The 17,229-nt window shown below is 37.1% G+C and overlaps 1 long non-coding RNA gene across 1 annotated transcript in view; it reads left to right on the forward strand.

The window, feature by feature from the left end:
- Window positions 1-17,229, forward strand: part of LOC114092852 (uncharacterized) — a 169,608-nt gene that overhangs the window by 29,985 nt on the left and 122,394 nt on the right. The window contains exon 3 of the long non-coding RNA XR_011708006.1: window positions 6,387-6,492. This is a non-coding gene — a long non-coding RNA (uncharacterized lncRNA). The remainder of the gene's footprint in view (window positions 1-6,386; window positions 6,493-17,229) is intronic.

Here is a 17,229-nt window from a genome sequence, read left to right on the forward strand (position 1 = left end):
GTTTTCCTTTTTTATTGTGTCTTTGCCTGGTTTTGGAATCAGGGTGATATTGGTAGTGTGGTCATTTGGAAGTGCTCCTCTTTTCTATTTCCTCAAATAAATTGAAGAGTGTTGGTATTAGTTCTTCTTCAAAGGTCTTGCAGAACTCACCTGAGCATCCATCTAGTCCTGGGCTTTCCTTGGTTGGTAGGTTTCTGATGGGGTCTTCTATTTCATCACTTGAAATTGATCTCTTTGAATTGTGCATATTATCCTGATTCAATTTGGGCAAATCATATAACTTTAGAAATTTGTTAATGCCTTCAATATTGTCTATTTTATTGGTGTACAAGTGCTCAAAATAATTTTTAAATTATCTTCTGTATTTGTGTAATGTCTGTCATGATATTTCCTTTTACATCTCATTTGTTAGTAACTTGAGGTTTGTCTCTCCTTCTTTTCATTAGCATGGCTAAGGGTGTATCAATTTTATTTATTTTTTCAAAGTACCAATTTTTTTGTCAATTATTTCAGTTGTTTTGTTTCAATTTCATTGATCTCAGCTCTGATTTTAATTATTTCCTGTCTTCTACTGCTTTTGGTGATTTGTTCTTCTTTTTCTAGGGCTTTGAGATGTAATGTTAAGTCATTTATTTGTTGAATTTTTCTTCTTTTAAGGAATGAACTCCATGCAATGAACTTTCCTCTTAGAACTGCCTTCATAGTGTCCCAGAGATTTCGATATATTGTATCTGTGTTCTCATTCACCTCTAAAATTTTTTGATCTCCTCTTTGATGTCTTCTGCAACAAATTGTTCATTCAGTAGCATATTATTTAGTTTCCAGGTATTGGAGTAGCTTTTATTTCTTATTTTATCATTGATTTCTAATTTTATTTCATTATGATCTGATAGAATGCAGGGTAGTATCTCTACTTTTTAATATTTGCTTAGAGTTGCTTTGTGGCATAATATATGGTTTATTTTAGAGAATGATCCTTGTGCTGCTAAGAAGAAAGTGTATTCATTTGTTGAAGGATGAAATAATCTATATATGTCAGTTAAGTCTAAGTTATTGATTGTATTATTGAGTTCTATAATTTCTTTGTTCAACTTTTGTTTGGAAGATCTATCTAGTATCCAGTGGTGAAAGAGGTGTGTTAAAGTCACCCAAAATTATTGTGTTGTGGTATATTTGACTGTGAACTTGAGAAGAGTTTGTTTAAACATAGCTGCTCCGTTGTTTGGGGCATATATATTTATAATTGTTAAGTCTTGTTGGTGTATGGTTTTCTTGAGCAGTATTTAGTGTTCTTCTTTATCCCTTTTGATTAACTTTACCTTGAAGTCTACTTTATTTGATATGGGAAAGGAAACCCCTGCTTGCTTCCATAGTCCATGTGAGTGGTGTGATTTTTCCTAACCTTTCACCTTCAGTCTGTGGATGTCTTTTCCTATGAGTTGAGTATCTTGGAGGCAGCATATTATTGGGTCTTTTTTTCTTTTTTCTTTTTGATCCAATCTGCTATTCTATGTCTTTTGATTGGTGAGTTTAGGCCATTAACATTCAGAGTTTTTATTGAGACATGTTTTGTATTCCTAGCCATTTTTGTTTATTTTTGGTATTTAACCTGACTTGCTTTCTTCTCTGATTAGGTTTTTTTTTTTCTTTTTTTTTAGTGTTATACCTCCCTCTGCTGATTTTCATCAGTTTTTCATGTTGTCTTCATGGAATAGTTTGCCGAGGATGTTCTGTAGTACAGGCTTTCTAGTTGTAAATTCTTTTAATTTTTGTTTATCATGGAAGGCTTTTATTTCATCATCAAAACATAAAGATTAATTTTACTGGATATAAGATTTTTCATTGGCATCCATTTTCTTTTAGAGCTTGGTATATGTTGTTCCACTATCTCCTGGGTTTGAGGGTCTGGGTTGAAAAATCTGAGATATGAATTGGTCTCCCCTTATATGTGACATGATTCCTCTTTCTTGTGGCTTTTAAGATTCTATCCTTATTCTGTATGCTAGACATTTTCATTATAATGTGGCTTGGTATAGATCTGTTGTAATTTTGTACATTTGGTGTCCTGTAAGCCTCTTGTATTTGGTTTTCCAATTCATTCTTCATGCTTGGGAAATTTTCTGATGTTATCTTATTGAAGAGGTTGTGCATTTCTTTGGTTTGAAATTCTGTGCCTTCCTCTATTCCAATAAGTCTTATATTTGTCTTTTGATGCTGTCCCACATTTCTTGGGTGTTCTGTTTATGGTTTCTTACTATCTTCACTGTGTGGTCAACTTTATTTTCCAAGTTGTATACTTTGTCTTCATTATCTGATGTTCTTTCTTCCATGTGATCTAGTCTGTTGGTTATGCTTTCAATTGAGTTTTTTATTTGGTTTATTGTTTCCTTCATTTCAAGGATTTCTGACTGTTTTTTATTTTCAGAGTCTCTATCTCTTGAAGTAATCTTTTGCTACCTGTATTTGCTCTCTTATCTCTTTGTTGGAGTGATCATTTTTTGCTGGTGTTTGCCTATTTAGATCATTCTTTAATTCACAGATCATTTTAACTATAAACCTTCTGAACTCCTTCTCTGAAATTTCATCATCTTCACTGTCCATGTTATTGTAGTATCTTGGTTTGTTTGGGGCACTTTCCTCCCTTATTTTTTATGTTGTCTGTGTCTTCCTTTCTTGCAGTGTGGATCTGAGATATTACAGTTTCTACCCTATAGTCTTGTAGTACCTGTGCAGATTGGTTGTACCTCACCTTGATGTTGGGCTTCCAGACCCTGCTGGTGTCCCTAACGTATGCTACTGCAACTAAAAATGGTGGCGGCAATAGTTGAGGTCACTTGAGATAATAGTGGAGGTGCCTCAAGACGGATGCAATGTCTTATAAAAAGATGGGGCTGAAAGGGTGGGCCTTACGCTGTCTTTGGCCTTACACTACTCTGAGATGCAGCTGCTTCTAGCCTATATCTGTTGTAAAAAGGTAGGGTCTCCTACATGGGGAGGGCTCTGGCTATGTCTGCAGTGTCTCTAGATGTAAGTGGGTTAGGCTTGGGCTCCCAGGTGTTGGGGGGTTGGCAGACTCACTCCTGCCATGGGCCTGGGTTCCATTTCTGTTGGTGTAGATAGATCTGGGCTGGGCCTGAGCTCCCGCAGTGGTCTGCTGGTTAGAAGTGGCAGTCCTGTGCCTGAGCTCCATGGGGTGGCTGCCAGTGGCAAAATGGACCCAGGCCTATTCTGAGCCCAAGTCCTGTGCAGATCAGTATGGGTGGATCTGGGCAGGGCCTGAGCTCTAGTGGTTGTCTGCTAGTTGAAAGAGGTGGTCCTGTTCCAAAGCCTGAGCTCCGGTGGGTGTCTGATGGCGGCAAGATGGACCAGGGCTCACTCTGGGCTTGGGTCCCATGTATGTGGGTCTGGGTGGATCTGGGCTGGGCCTGAGCTCTAGTGGGTGTCTGCTGGTGGCAGGATGGGCCTGGGCCTACTCTGAGCCTGGGTCCTCCATAGGTCAGTGTGGGCCAGCCATATTCAGTGCTGCCCAATATCAGAGTTAGGATGTAATTAAACATTACAAGAACCAAGGGGTTCTATTAACTTTCATTTCATAGGTTAAGAGTATGTATTCAATAACTAATTCATTCAAGTATTTGAGAACTTCTTAGAGTTAGATTCTATATAATAGCAAGAACATATAAACACAGTTCTTCCCTTTAGAGTTTGAAAGAAAAATTTGGAAGAACCAAAAGGTAGAAGAAGTAGAAAAGAAGAAAGTAAGTAGGGTAGCTGCTTAGAAAAAGGCAAGGATACAGGGTAGTGAAAGAGGATACAAATATGGAGGGCCATCTTTTTCCAGGTTGTGTTGGATAGACAGTGGTGAATAGCATGCTGCAGGGAACTTCAGTCTAAGAGGTGACTTATATTTTAGAGGGCAGTTTATTCATTGGTCCTATTGAAGATTCATCCCTGGGATATTGGTCTGTGTTCTTCTGTGGTGGTCCCAATAAATATTACGAGTTCTTTTAATATTACATTCTAAAGATGAAGCCTATCTTGGTCCATTAGGGATGCTATAGCAAAACACTATAGACTGCTTATAAACAGTGACATTTATTTCTAACAGTTCTGGAGACTGGATAGTGTAAGATCAAGGCTCAGAAGGATTCAGTATCTGGGGAGAGCTGAGTTCCAGATTCATAGATGGCACCTTCGTGGTGAAAGATGCTAGTTATAATACTCTTGAGGTCCCTTTTATTTTATTTTTATAGTACTGGGGATTAAACCCAGAACCTTGCACTTGCTGGGAAAACCCTTTACCCTCAGTCCTTGAGTTCTCTTTGTAAGGGTGTTAATCCCATTGATGCAAGATTTGTCCTCATGACCTAACCACCTACCATAAGCCTCTTTTAATACCATCACCTTGTGGTTTAGGATCTCAGTATATGAATTTGGGAGGACATTGGCTTTCAGATTATATTAGAGGCCTCAAGCCTGGGATGCACACTGGCAGATCTTAGGCAGATCAGCACTTCATTCATCCTAGCATTTTCTGTGAAAATAACCACAACGTCTGGAGTAAATTCTTTCTGAAGCATTACAACTGTGTGGGAGTCTTAGCATTCACATTACCATTCTGCAGAGACACCAAATGAATGTATAATGAATGTGGCACTTATGCAGTTCACATATTTGCATTAGAAGTGAGGATATTTTAAAAGATTATGACCAAAATGTAGTTTGACCTCTTTTAAGAATTTTCTATCTCTTTATGTATATACTAACAATAAAATATTTTCCAATTTTGATTTCCAGTGCACTGGAATGTGTGGCAAATGTCCAGTGTAGCACAAAAGCAGTAATTTTTTCTTTATTATTGTTATTTATTATTGAAACATGCTTCCTTAAGCAGTCCCTGTCTCATTACTAAAACAACTTAATACGGTTTCACATGACTAATGGTTTTCACCAGCATTTATCACTGAACTGCTTTCTACCTAAGAAATGAAATTGGTGTTCTATATAAATGCTTTATATGGTTGGATAGGAAATCTTATTACCAAAAAGGTATATGGTAAGTTTTAGGAAGAAACTAATTCATGTCAATCACTAAAATGGTCTATGTAGAGAGCTACATGACAATCATAGTAATGTATTCCTTATCATTCAGTAGATTAAATATCTACTGTTTTCTCTGCTATTGGTCAATCAGAAATAAATGGAACCTCAATTTTGACTTGCAATGATTAAAATGAGCATTCCTGCCTGGGGAAGTACAAATGTGCAGTGGGAAAGATGCTGCATAGGGAAGAACTCAGGAGCACTGGAGTCTAACTAAGCTGTGCTATTTAGAGGATTTGGTTGTTTCATCAAAGAAATGAAAGGAATGCTGATATTTCTTTAATTTGGCTTCAAGTTCTAATATGATGCCCACATTACCTCCTATCACAAAGCATCTCTTTCACATGTTAAACAAAAAAAGGAATGAAGATATACATAGCATTAGCTCACCATAAAATGTTAGAGGAAGTCTACTGTACTGGGAAAAAACCCAGCTGGGAATGGGAAGGCCAGCTCTGTGAACAACTAGCTTTGTCACCTTGTGCAAGATATTTTCTCAGTAGTGCATAAAGTTATTTTCAGTTCTAGGATTCTGTGGTCTCAAGAATGAAGTACAATTAGATAGAATGTGGGCATATAACTCTACCTGATGTCATCAGAATCAATTTTAGATATAGGAAGGTATTGGGAAACTTGGGTTTCAGGAGTTTTATTTTTCTTCTTTAGTATCACAAGGTAGATGTTAAAAGAAACATTTTTATGACTTTTAAAATTACCTTTTGAGAGGACTTTGTTAAAGTTTGAAGTGGTGGAGGATTATTACTCTTGTCCTATAAATCCTCTCTGAGTCTAGAACTAGTTGAGAAACAGGTAAGGATCAAATGGCGAGTGATTAAGCCTGGATTGGAGTAGATAGCGTAGTAATTTCCATAGCAGTGGAAAACTTTTTATTATTTTCCTCTAAGCATATGTTTTGGGATGCTCTGTAAGAATAACATAAAGGAACCAGACTCAGAAGTACTGGCTCATCTCTGCTGAACCTAGCAATTGAGATAGGGAGAAGGCATTCCAAGAAGGGATTTTGGTCCTTCATCTGTGTGCATTTACCACCTGAAGTTACTATCTGGAGGACATGGCCAGTGGCAATGAGAAATGAGAGAAGGGGGAAGCCAGTTTTTTTTTTTTTTAAAAAATCTGAGGCTGAAGATCTGGAAAGAATGTGGGTCTGAATACAAAGCTCTCCAATGAGTTTTGTTAGTCCACGTTCCCTTAGGAGCCCAAAAATATTTTCATGGGGACCAGTCTGCTCTGTTATCCTAATGGAAGCTCTTTTCTTTCTGTAGCTATGAAAGAACAAATATAGAAGGACCAAAGTCCCTCATTTCAATCTGCCCAATCATCTGTCTCCCCTCCTTTTTGGGAAAACACAGGATACCTGTGGAAGCTGAAGTAAGTGTTATATTAAAAGCTCTTTTTGGAAATATGAGACTGGGAGGTTGGTAGTATTTCTCTAATGTACTATTTTTCTACTTGGTGGGGGGAACAAATATTTATCCCAAATACAATTTTGATTAAAGTAGAATATACTAAAGGCAAAACTGGTTTATAGGAACAAGTGCATGTTTATCAGTCAGAAACCCTTTTTTTTTTTTTAAATCTTAATCTAGAGCAAACATTCAAATTCTTCTCTATGTAGTCTGATCTTCTTCCAAAGGATCACTGGGGAATGAGTTAATATTAGGGTTACTTATGGAGGTCAAAGGGTAGCTTAGAGGCCCTGATTACATACAGAAATATGTTTCTCTGGTGGAACTACCTTAATATGCTGCTAATCATCTCTGCCCTGTTTATTCTTTACATTAATATAAGATCTAATAGTATAGCAGATCATTGCTAGATTAGTTTACATGCATGAAGCAGAAATCATGGGATTTTGGGGGAGTGGTTGAAATATTGATCTTTAAAATAGAGGTGACTTCAACATGGTATTACTTAGAGGGAGAGAGGGAAAAAAAGAACAGCTTTGACCTCCTGAATGCCACTTTGCCACTTTACCTGTCCTTGTGAATGAACTTCATGGACAGTCTCCCTGGCTTCCTATATTTCCTATATACATCAGGAAAATAGACTAGATTTGTGTCAGAGCTGGGCAACAATACTGAGAGATGTTTGTGGATAGAAGACCAGGAAGCCAACCATAGAAAGTTCTCTGGAAATCTGAGGGCTAGAAATGAGAAGCCTGGGTAAAACTTAAATGAAAGTAGGGTTTATAATAGTAAAGCAGAGAAGACTGCCAATTCAAGTACATATCAAAAAGAAATAGCCATATAACACTAAAAAAACAGAAGTGGCCTTGTAGTATACCAACTAAATGCAAAGAAAAACCATCAAGCCAGGCACCATTCCAGGTGCAGCAAAGGTGGGGGTGGGAGGGTGGCGATGGAGCAAGGAAGAAGACAAAGCCCTCTTTTATTGCTGTCTGGAGTTGGCTTGCCTGGCTTAGAATCTTGGCTCATTATGTTATCTTGTTTAAACTTGCTATGCCTCAGTTTCATCATCTCTCAAATGAGGTTAAAAATACCACCTACTGTTCTAAGAATGTATATGTTGGCTGTGGTAAAGTCATTGCAGCCACAGGAGGAAACAAGAACAAGGCTTGCAAAGATATCTATTGTCAGAGCTCAGAAAGGGAATCAGCACATGACATACAGGGGAAAGCACCTGTGTCATGCAGGGTGCAGAAGAAAGGAACAAGAGGAAAGTCAAGGTCAGAACCTTCTTTGAGGTTTCTATGGAAAAGTGAGAGCAAAGCAGAGCACACAGTTTAGGATTAGCCAGTTTGACTAATTCTAGTGGGCTTTAGGCTACAGGATCACTAGTTGCTTGGTAACTGGGATGATTTAGGACACGGGAAATATTGGTTTGGCTTGTGAGAGTTAGATAAGGAGGTTGGGTCTACAGATGCAGAAATGCTTGGTTTCTATGTGAAAACTGTGCTCTTGGCCAAGCCCTTTACTATCATCTTTCAGAATTTACTGGCCCTAGGAAGCCTAGGATGGGTGGTCCGTCCTGGGTCTGTGAGGCTCCTAAATGCCAGAGCATCAAGAACACAGTCAATATAGTTTGTGTAATTAACCTGTGATGAACAAATAGAGAATCTGTGAAACAGAGTCTGAGAAAATACAGAGTGTTTACAATATCGTGAGTTTTAATGATTTAGTACATACATAGTCCCATGACCAAAACTGGTCACATGTTCCCTGTCTGACTTCAAGTGATATGGAGTCATAAGTGGAGCACAAAGAATACTTGAGGAACATATTTGTGTCTTCCATGTAGTCATAGCCCAGAGAAAGTCAGTCCTTGTAGAGCCTATAGGAGGTTTGGAAAGCCATTGAAGTTAAAATGAGTAAATAAATAAATAACCCCTGGTGATTATTCTATTAATCTGAAATAATTTATATATCTGCATTATTTTAGAGCAGGTGATGAATTTTATAAAATGTATAAGTGTATGAAATATCAAATGGAATAAAAGTTATTTACAACAATTTAATTGGTTTGATTGGCATTTTCTTGATATCCAGAATGAAATGCAGATATAAAAGAAAATATACTATAATGAGTTGTTTTATTTTACATGAAAGTGGAGATCAGCAGTTTCTTTGGTTGATACAAGTTGGAGTCACACTGCACCATGGATTGTGTGAGCCTCCAGGAGGTTGTGGGTGCCACTGTGAGGGACACATTTTACCATCACTGATGCCATATCTGTGAACCTGAGTTAAGTGGACAAGTCAGATTTGCATCTACAAGTCCTGGGTTTGGGTCTGTCTTTGCGACTTCCTGGATATGTGACTTTGAGCCAATTCCCATATATCAAATAAGAACAAAGTGATACGGCAGGCTGGTTGTGGGGTTTCAATGAGATGTTTTTGAAAGTATTTCCAGTGAGAGTTCATTTCCACTCTCCTAGCTTCTGATTCCAGTCAATAACTGCTCTCCATATATCCCCTGATTTCTGGTGAAGTTCACTAGGAAGGTACATAATTCACTCCTTCCAGTAGTGGAGACTTAGTTCTAAGGATATATATTTATATATATTTATATATTTATATACTTTATATATAATATATAATCTCAAAATTTTGCATTCTGACTTTACTCCAAGACTGTTTCTCATCATTAAAATAGGAATAGTGATAGCATCAACCTGTTGTCATAATTAGACAAACTTATACAAGTAAGACTTTTAGCTCAATACCTGACAGATAGCAACCATTTACTGAGTGATTATTATTATTAGTCCACTTTATGTACACATAAAGGATTTTGATCTTCTGGGATTCAGACACTGATCTATGTCTCTTTAAAAGAATCAATGAGAAAAAGTAGAAGGGGTGACTAATGCTATTAAGTTATTAGTGGTCAAAAACTGCTATAAAGGGACAAATGGATGTTTCATATTTTCAGCAGGGTTCTATGGTAGCTCAGTGTGTTTCTTTGAGAAAATTTAACACTAATAAAAACTGACTGATCTAAAAAAAATTCTTACATTTCTTGATTAACAATGAAGTTTTATTGTCAAATTGGCAATTTAAAATAAGGATAAAGAAACTATTGTTTCACTTAGATGGAAATTAAGAAAAATACTAACAGCCAAATAGGTAACAAGTAACTTCATTTACTAGGCATTGAGGTAAGTATCTTAGGAGATATGACTGTCAATAACTAATAGTTACCCTGAGTAAATGTACTCAATGCAATTAGAACAGTCTGGCATGTAGTCAGAGCTCAAAAATAGAATTCGTTCTTACTCCTTGAAAGAAACTTTTCAGTGTTGTTGGGAGATAAATACATAATGGAAGGTAAAATTCATTACAAAAGAAGGATTTTTAAAACCCTATAATTTGATTAATACCTGCAGGGAATGCTATAGGAATTCAATTGGCTCACCCTCAAGAAATGCTTCTTGGGAAAGGTAGGATTTTAATGTTTCTGTGTGCCCCAGAAGTTGTGAGATAATGCCTAGTAATTAGCATAAGCTTGAAGCTAAATAGCTGGAAAAACACATTTCAGGACATTGCAGATAAAATCATATTTCTATAAAAAGAATCTGCTGGATGTTTGGCTGACAAAACATCAACCATAAAAGGATAGTTTAATGGATTTCAATCATTATCTATACACAAAATCATAGCGCCAAGTTTATGTGCATTGTTAATCATAGGCTGTGAACCTGGTAAGAGAAAATGTGACAAAAGCATCAGATGTTTTTTCTTTTCTGATTTTTGAATCGTGATATTTGATTTTTGAGCGTCACTAAAAAAAGAGTGGGTTTTTTTGGAGCAACTCCACTATGGGAAGGGCATGATCTTGTTGGAGAAACAAAATGATACTTCAGAGAATGCTTTATAAGTCACCAAATTCCTTGTTTTTTCTTTTTAAAAATTTTGTTAATGTATTATAGTTATCCATATTGTAATACATAATGGGGTTCATTTTGACGTATTCATGAGTGCTCTATTTCAATCATCAGTACTACCCCTTCCCTTTCTTCTCCCCCTGGTTTTCTTCCTCTACTCTATAGGTCTTCCTTCTATTAATTTGATATTTTTAATTGGTGCATTATAGTTATGTATAAAAGTAGAATTCATTGTGATATATTCAAACCTGAACATAGCATAGTTTGGTCGATTTCATTGTGCAGTTCCTCCCTTTCCCAACCCTCCTCCCTCCCTCTCAGCCCCCTTCCTCTACTCCACGGTTCTCTCTTCTATTTTCATGAGTTCTTCCTTTAAAAAATGTCTTATTTTGCTCTAACTTCCACATAGAAAACATTTGACCCTTGACTTTCTGAGTCTGGATTATTTTACTTAACATTATGATCTCCAGTTCCATCCATTTACCAGCAAAAAGACATAACTTCATTCTTCTTTATGGTTGAATGGAACTCTATTGTGTATACATACCACATTTTCTTTATTCAATCCTCTATTGACGGACACCTAAACTGCTTCCATAACATGGCTATTGTGAATTGGGCTGCTATAAATATTGGTATGTATCTATCACTATAGTGTGCTGATTTTAGTTCTTTTTGAAAAATACCAAGGAAGGGGCTAGCAGTGTTATACGATGGGTCCAGAGAAAGAACTCTGAAAATAGTGAGTGCTTTATAAAATGACAAGTTTTCTTGCTATTTCTAATATTTAAATTCTGGAAGACAACATATCCCAACCCAGAGGATTCTTTTGCATATATTTTTATTGGTGTGTTTTAAACCTGTGGTCACTTTTTAAATTTTAAATTATGTTAATGATGCAGTTTCCTAAACTATTTTAAATCGATCCGTCTTTAAATATATTGAAAACTGACATACATTACAGACATGAAAAATTTAAGAATACAAGGATATTCATTAAGGTAAGTGGTTATAAAATAAACGTATAAAACAAGTAGCTTTCTCATCTCCTATGTTCTTTTTTTTAAAATTTTTATTGTTGGTTGTTCAGAACATTACATAGTTCTTGACATATCATATTTCACACTTTGATTTAAGTGGGTTATGAACCCCCATTTTTACCCCATATACAGATTGCAGAATCACATCGGTTACACATCCACTGATTTACATATTGCCATAGTAGTGTCTGTTGTATTCTGCTGCCTTTCCTATCCTCTACTATCCCCCCTCCCCTCCCCTCCCCTCCCATCTTCTCTCTCTACCCCATCTACTGTAATTCATTTCTCCCCCTTGTTTTTTTTACCCTTTCCCCTCACTTCCTCTTGTATGTAATTTTGTATAACCATGAGGGTCTCCTTCCATTTCCATGCAATTTCCCTTTTCTCTCCCTTTCCCTCCCACCTCTCGTCCCTGTTTAATGTTAATCTTCTTCTCATGCTCTTCGTCCCTACTCTGTTCTTAGTTACTCTCCTTATATCAAAGAAGACATTTGGCATTTGTTTTTTAGGGATTGGCTAGCTTCACTTAGCATAATCTGCTCTAATGCCATCCATTTCCCTGTAAATTCCATGATTTTGTCATTTTTTAATGCAGAGTAATACTCCATTGTGTATAAATGCCACATTTTTTTTATCCATTCATCTATTGAAGGGCATCTAGGTTGGTTCCACAGTCTTGCTATTGTGAATTGTGCTGCTATGAACATCGATATAGCAGTGTCCCTGTAGTATGCTCTTTTTAGGTCTTTAGGAAATAGACCAAGAAGGGGAATAGCTGGGTCAAATGGTGGTTCCATTCCCAGCTTTCCGAGAAATCTCCATACTGCTTTCCAAATTGGCCGCACCAATTTGCAGTCCCACCAGCAATGTATAAGTGTACCCTTTTCCCCACCTCCTTGCCAGCACTTGTTGTTGTTTGACTTCATAATGGCTGCCAGTCTTACTGGAGTGAGATGGTATCTTAGGGTGGTTTTGATTTGCATTTATCTGACTGCTAGAGATGGTGAGCATTTTTTCATGTACTTGTTGATTGATTGTATGTCCTCCTCTGAGAAGTGTCTGTTCAGGTCCTTGGCCCATTTGTTGATTGGGTTATTTGTTTTCTTATTGTTTAATTTTTTGAGTTCTTTGTATACCCTGATATTAGGGCTCTATCTGAAGTGTGAGGAGTAAAGATTTATTCCCAGGATGTAGGCTCCCTATTTACCTCTCTTATTGTTTCTTTTGCTGAGAAAAAACTTTTTAGTTTGAGTAAGTCCCATTTGTTGATTCCAGTTATTAACTCTTGTGCTATGGGTGTCCTATTGAGGAATTTGGAGCCCGACCCCACAGTATGTAGATCATAGCCAACTTTTTCCTCTATCAGACGCCGTGTCTCTGATTTGATATCAAGCTCCTTCATCCATTTTGAGTTAACTTTTGTGCATGGCGAGAGAAAGGGATTCAGTTTCATTTTGTTGCATATGGATTTCCAGTTTTCCCAGCACCATTTGTTGAAGATGCTATCCTTCCTCCATTGCATGCTTTTAGCCCCTTTATCAAATATAAGATGGTGTAATTTTGTGGATTGGTTTCTGTGTACTCTATTCTGTACCATTGGTCCACCCACCTGTTTTGGTACCAGTACCATGCTGTTTTTTGTTATTATTGCTCTGTAGTATAGTTTGAAGTCTGGTATCACTATACCGCCTGATACACACTTCTTGCTTAGAGTTGTTTTTGCTATTCTGGGTCTTTTATTTTTCCATATGAATTTCATGATTGCTTTATCTATTTGTACAAGAAATGCCGTTGGGATTTTGATTGGCATTGCATTAAACCTATAGAGAACTTTTGGTAATATCGCCATTTTGATGATGTTAGTTCTGCCTATCCATGAACAGGGTATATTTTTCCATCTTCTAAGATCTTCTTCTATTTCTCTCTTTAGGGTTCTGTAGTTTTCATTGTATAAGTCTTTTACCTCTTTTGTTAGGTTGATTCCCAAGTATTTTATTTTTTTTGAGGATTTTGTGAATGGAGTGGTTGTCCTCATTTCCATTTCAGAAGATTTGTCCCTGATATACAGGAATGCCTTTGATTTATGCGTGTTGATTTTATATCCTGCCACTTTGGTGAATTCATTTATTAGCTCTAATGGTTTCTTTGTAGACCCTTTTGGGTCTGCTAGGTATAGAATCATGTCTCCTGCAAATAATGATAATTTAAGTTCTTCTTTTCCTATTTTGATGCCTTTAATTTCTTTCGTCTGTCTAATTGCTCTGGCCAGTGTTTCGAGAACTGTGTTGAACAGAAGTGGTGAGAGAGGGCATCCCTGTCTTGTTCCAGATTTTAGAGGGAATGCCTTCAATTTTTCTCCATTCAGAATGATGCTAGCCTGATAGCTTTTATAATGTTGAGGTAAGTTAGCTTAGCATAGATAGCTTTTATAATGTTGAGGTAAGTTCCTGTTATCCCTAGTTTTTCTAATGTTTTGAACATAAAGGGATGCTGTACTTTGTCGAATGCTTTTTCTGCGTCTATCGAGATGATCATATGGTTTTTATCTTTAAGTCTATTGATGTGGTGAATAACATTTATTGATTTCCATATATTGAACAAGCCTTGCATCCCAGAGATGAATCCTACTTGATCATAGTGCACAATTTTTTTGATATGTTTTTGTATCCGATTCACCAGAATTTTATTGAGGATTTTTGCATCTAGGTTCATTAGAGATATTGGTCTGTAGCTTTCTTTCTTTGAAGTGTCTTTGTCTGGTTTAGGAATCAGGGTGATGTTGGCCTCGTAGAATGAATTTTGAAGTTCTCCCTCTTTTTCTATTTCCTGAAATAGCTTGAAAAGTTTTGGTATTAGTTCTTCTTTAAAGGTTTTGTAAAACTCTGCTGTATACCCATCCGGTCCTGGGCTTTTCTTAGTTGGTAGTCTTTTGATGGCTTCTTCTATTTCCTCAATTGATATTGGTCTGTTTAGGTTGTCTATATCCTCCTGACTCAATCTGGGCAGATCATATGACTTAAGAAATTTATCGATGCCTTCACTATTTTCTATTTTATTGGAGTATAAGGATTCAACATAATTTCTAATTATCTTCTGTATTTCTGAAGTGTCTGTTGTGATATTGCCTTTTCATCCCGTATGCTAGTAATTTGAGTTCTCTCTCTTCTTCTCTTAGTTAGCATGGCTAAGGGGCTGTCGATCTTATTTATTTTTTCAAAGAACCAACTTTTAGTTTTGTCAATTTTTTCAATTGTTTCTTTTGTTTCGATTTCATTAATTTCAGCTCTGATTTTAATTATTTCTTGCCTTTTACTTCTTTTGCTGTTGTTTTGCTCTTCTTTTTCTAGGATTTTGAGATGAAGTGTGAGTTCATTTATTTGTTGGTTTTTTCTTTTTTTAAGGAATGAACTCCAAGCAATGAATTTTCCTCTTAGAACTGCTTTCATTGTGTCCCATAGATTCCGATATGTTGTGTCTGTGTTTTCATTTATCACTAAGAATTTTTTAATTTCCTCCTTGATGTCTTCTATAACCCATTGATCATTCAGTAACCTATTGTTAATTCTCCAAGTGATGCATGATTTTTCCTTCCTTCTTTTATCATTGATTTCCAGTTTCATTCCATTATAATCAGATAAGATGCATGGTATTATCTCTACTCCTTTATAATGTCCAAGAGTTGCCCTGTGACATATTATGTGATCTATTTTTGAGAAGGATCCATGTGCTGCTGAGAAAAAAGTGTAACTGCTTGATGTTGGGTGGTATATTCTATATATGTCAATTAAGTCTAGGTTATTAATTGTATTATTGAGTTCTATAGTTTCTTTATTCAACTTTTGTTTGGAAGATCTGTCCAGTGGTGAGAGAGGTGTGTTGAAGTCTCCCATGATTATTGTATGGTGGTCTATTAGACTCTTGAACTTGAGAAGAGTTTGTTTGATGAACATAGCTGCACCATTGTTTGGGGCATATATATTTATGATTGTTATGTCTTGTTGGTGTATGGTTCCCTTGAGCAGTATGTAGTGTCCCTCTTTATCCCTTTTGATTAACTTTGGCTTGAAATCTATTTTATTTGATATGAGTATGGACACTCCTGCTTGTTTCCAAAGTCCATATGAGTGATATGATTTTTCCCAACCTTTCACCTTCAGTCTATGTATGTCTTTTCCTATCAAATGCGTCTCCTGTAGGCAGCGTATTTTTGGATCTTTTTTTTTTTTTAATCCATTCTACTAGCCTGTGTCTCTTAATTGGTGAGTTTAAGCCATTAACATTTAGGGTTATTATTGAGATATGGATTGTTCTTCCAGCCATATTTGTTTATTTATGTTACTTAACATGGTTTGTTTTTATTCTTTGATTATTTTTTCCCTTTACTGTACTACCTCCCACTGTTGGTTTTCATTGTTATTTTCCATTTCCTCTTCCTGTAATGTTTTGCCGAGGATGTTTTGAAGAGATGGTTTTCTAGCAGCAAATTCTTTTAACTTTTGTTTATCGTGGAAGGTTTTAATTTCATCTTCCATCCTGAAGCTTAATTTCACTGCATACACAATTCTTGGTTGGAACCCATTTTCTTTTTTTTTTTTTTTTTTTTTAATTTTTTATTGTTGGCTGTTCAAAACATTACATAGTTCTTGATATATCATATTTCACAATTTGATTCAAGTGGGTTATGAGCTCCCATTTTTACCCCATATACAGATTGCAGAATCACATCAGTTACACATCCATTGATTTACATATTGCCATACTAGTGTCTGTTGTATTCTGCTGCCTTTCCTATCCTCTACTATCACCCCTCCCCTCCCCTCCCCTCCCCTCCCCTCCCCTCTTCTCTCTCTGCCCCCTCTACTGACATTCGTTTGTCCCCCTTGTATTATTTTTCCCCTTCCCCTCGCTTCCTCTTGTATGTACTTTTGTATAACTCTGAGGGTCTCCTTCCGTTTCCATGCTTTTTCCCTTCTCTCTCCCTTTCCCTCCCACCTCTCATCCCTGTTTAATGTTAATCTTCTTCTCATGCTCTTCGACCCTACTCTGTTCTTAGTTACTCTCCTTATATCAAAGAAGACATTTGGCATTTGTTTTTTAGGGATTGGCTAGCTTCACTTAGCATAATCTGCTCTAATGCCATCCATTTCCCTGTAAATTCTATGATTTTGTCATTTTTTAATGCAGAGTAATACTCCATTGTGTATAAATGCCACATTTTTTTTATCCATTCATCCATTGAAGGGCATCTAGGTTGGTTCCACAGTCTAGCTATTGTGAATTGTGCTGCTATGAACATCGATGTAGCAGTGTCCCTGTAGCATGCTCTTTTTAGGTCTTTAGGGAATAGACCGAGAAGGGGAATAGCTGGGTCAAATGGTGGCTCCATTCCCAGCTTTCCAAGAAATCTCCATACTGCTTTCCAAATTGGCTGCACCAATTTGCAGTCCCACCAGCAATGTACAAGTGTACCCTTTTCCCCACATCCTCGCCAGCACTTGTTGTTGTTTGACTTCATAATGGCTGCCAATCTAACTGGAGTGAGAGGCTGAGCCGCCCCCTCCCCCTGCGCCGGCATAGTAGAGGGAACTGGGACCAAACACAGAGCAGGCCCAGCGGCCTGCTGAGGGGCAGAGCCGCCCCCCACCCCCCTCGCCTGCCAGGTAGGGGAAGGGTGACCACCGACAGAAAAGGCCCAGTGGCCCGCGGCGGGACAGAGCTTCC

The sequence above is a fragment of the Marmota flaviventris genome, chromosome 7 (assembly GCF_047511675.1).
Source record: "Marmota flaviventris isolate mMarFla1 chromosome 7, mMarFla1.hap1, whole genome shotgun sequence".
Classification (NCBI taxonomy): Eukaryota; Metazoa; Chordata; class Mammalia; order Rodentia; family Sciuridae; genus Marmota; species Marmota flaviventris.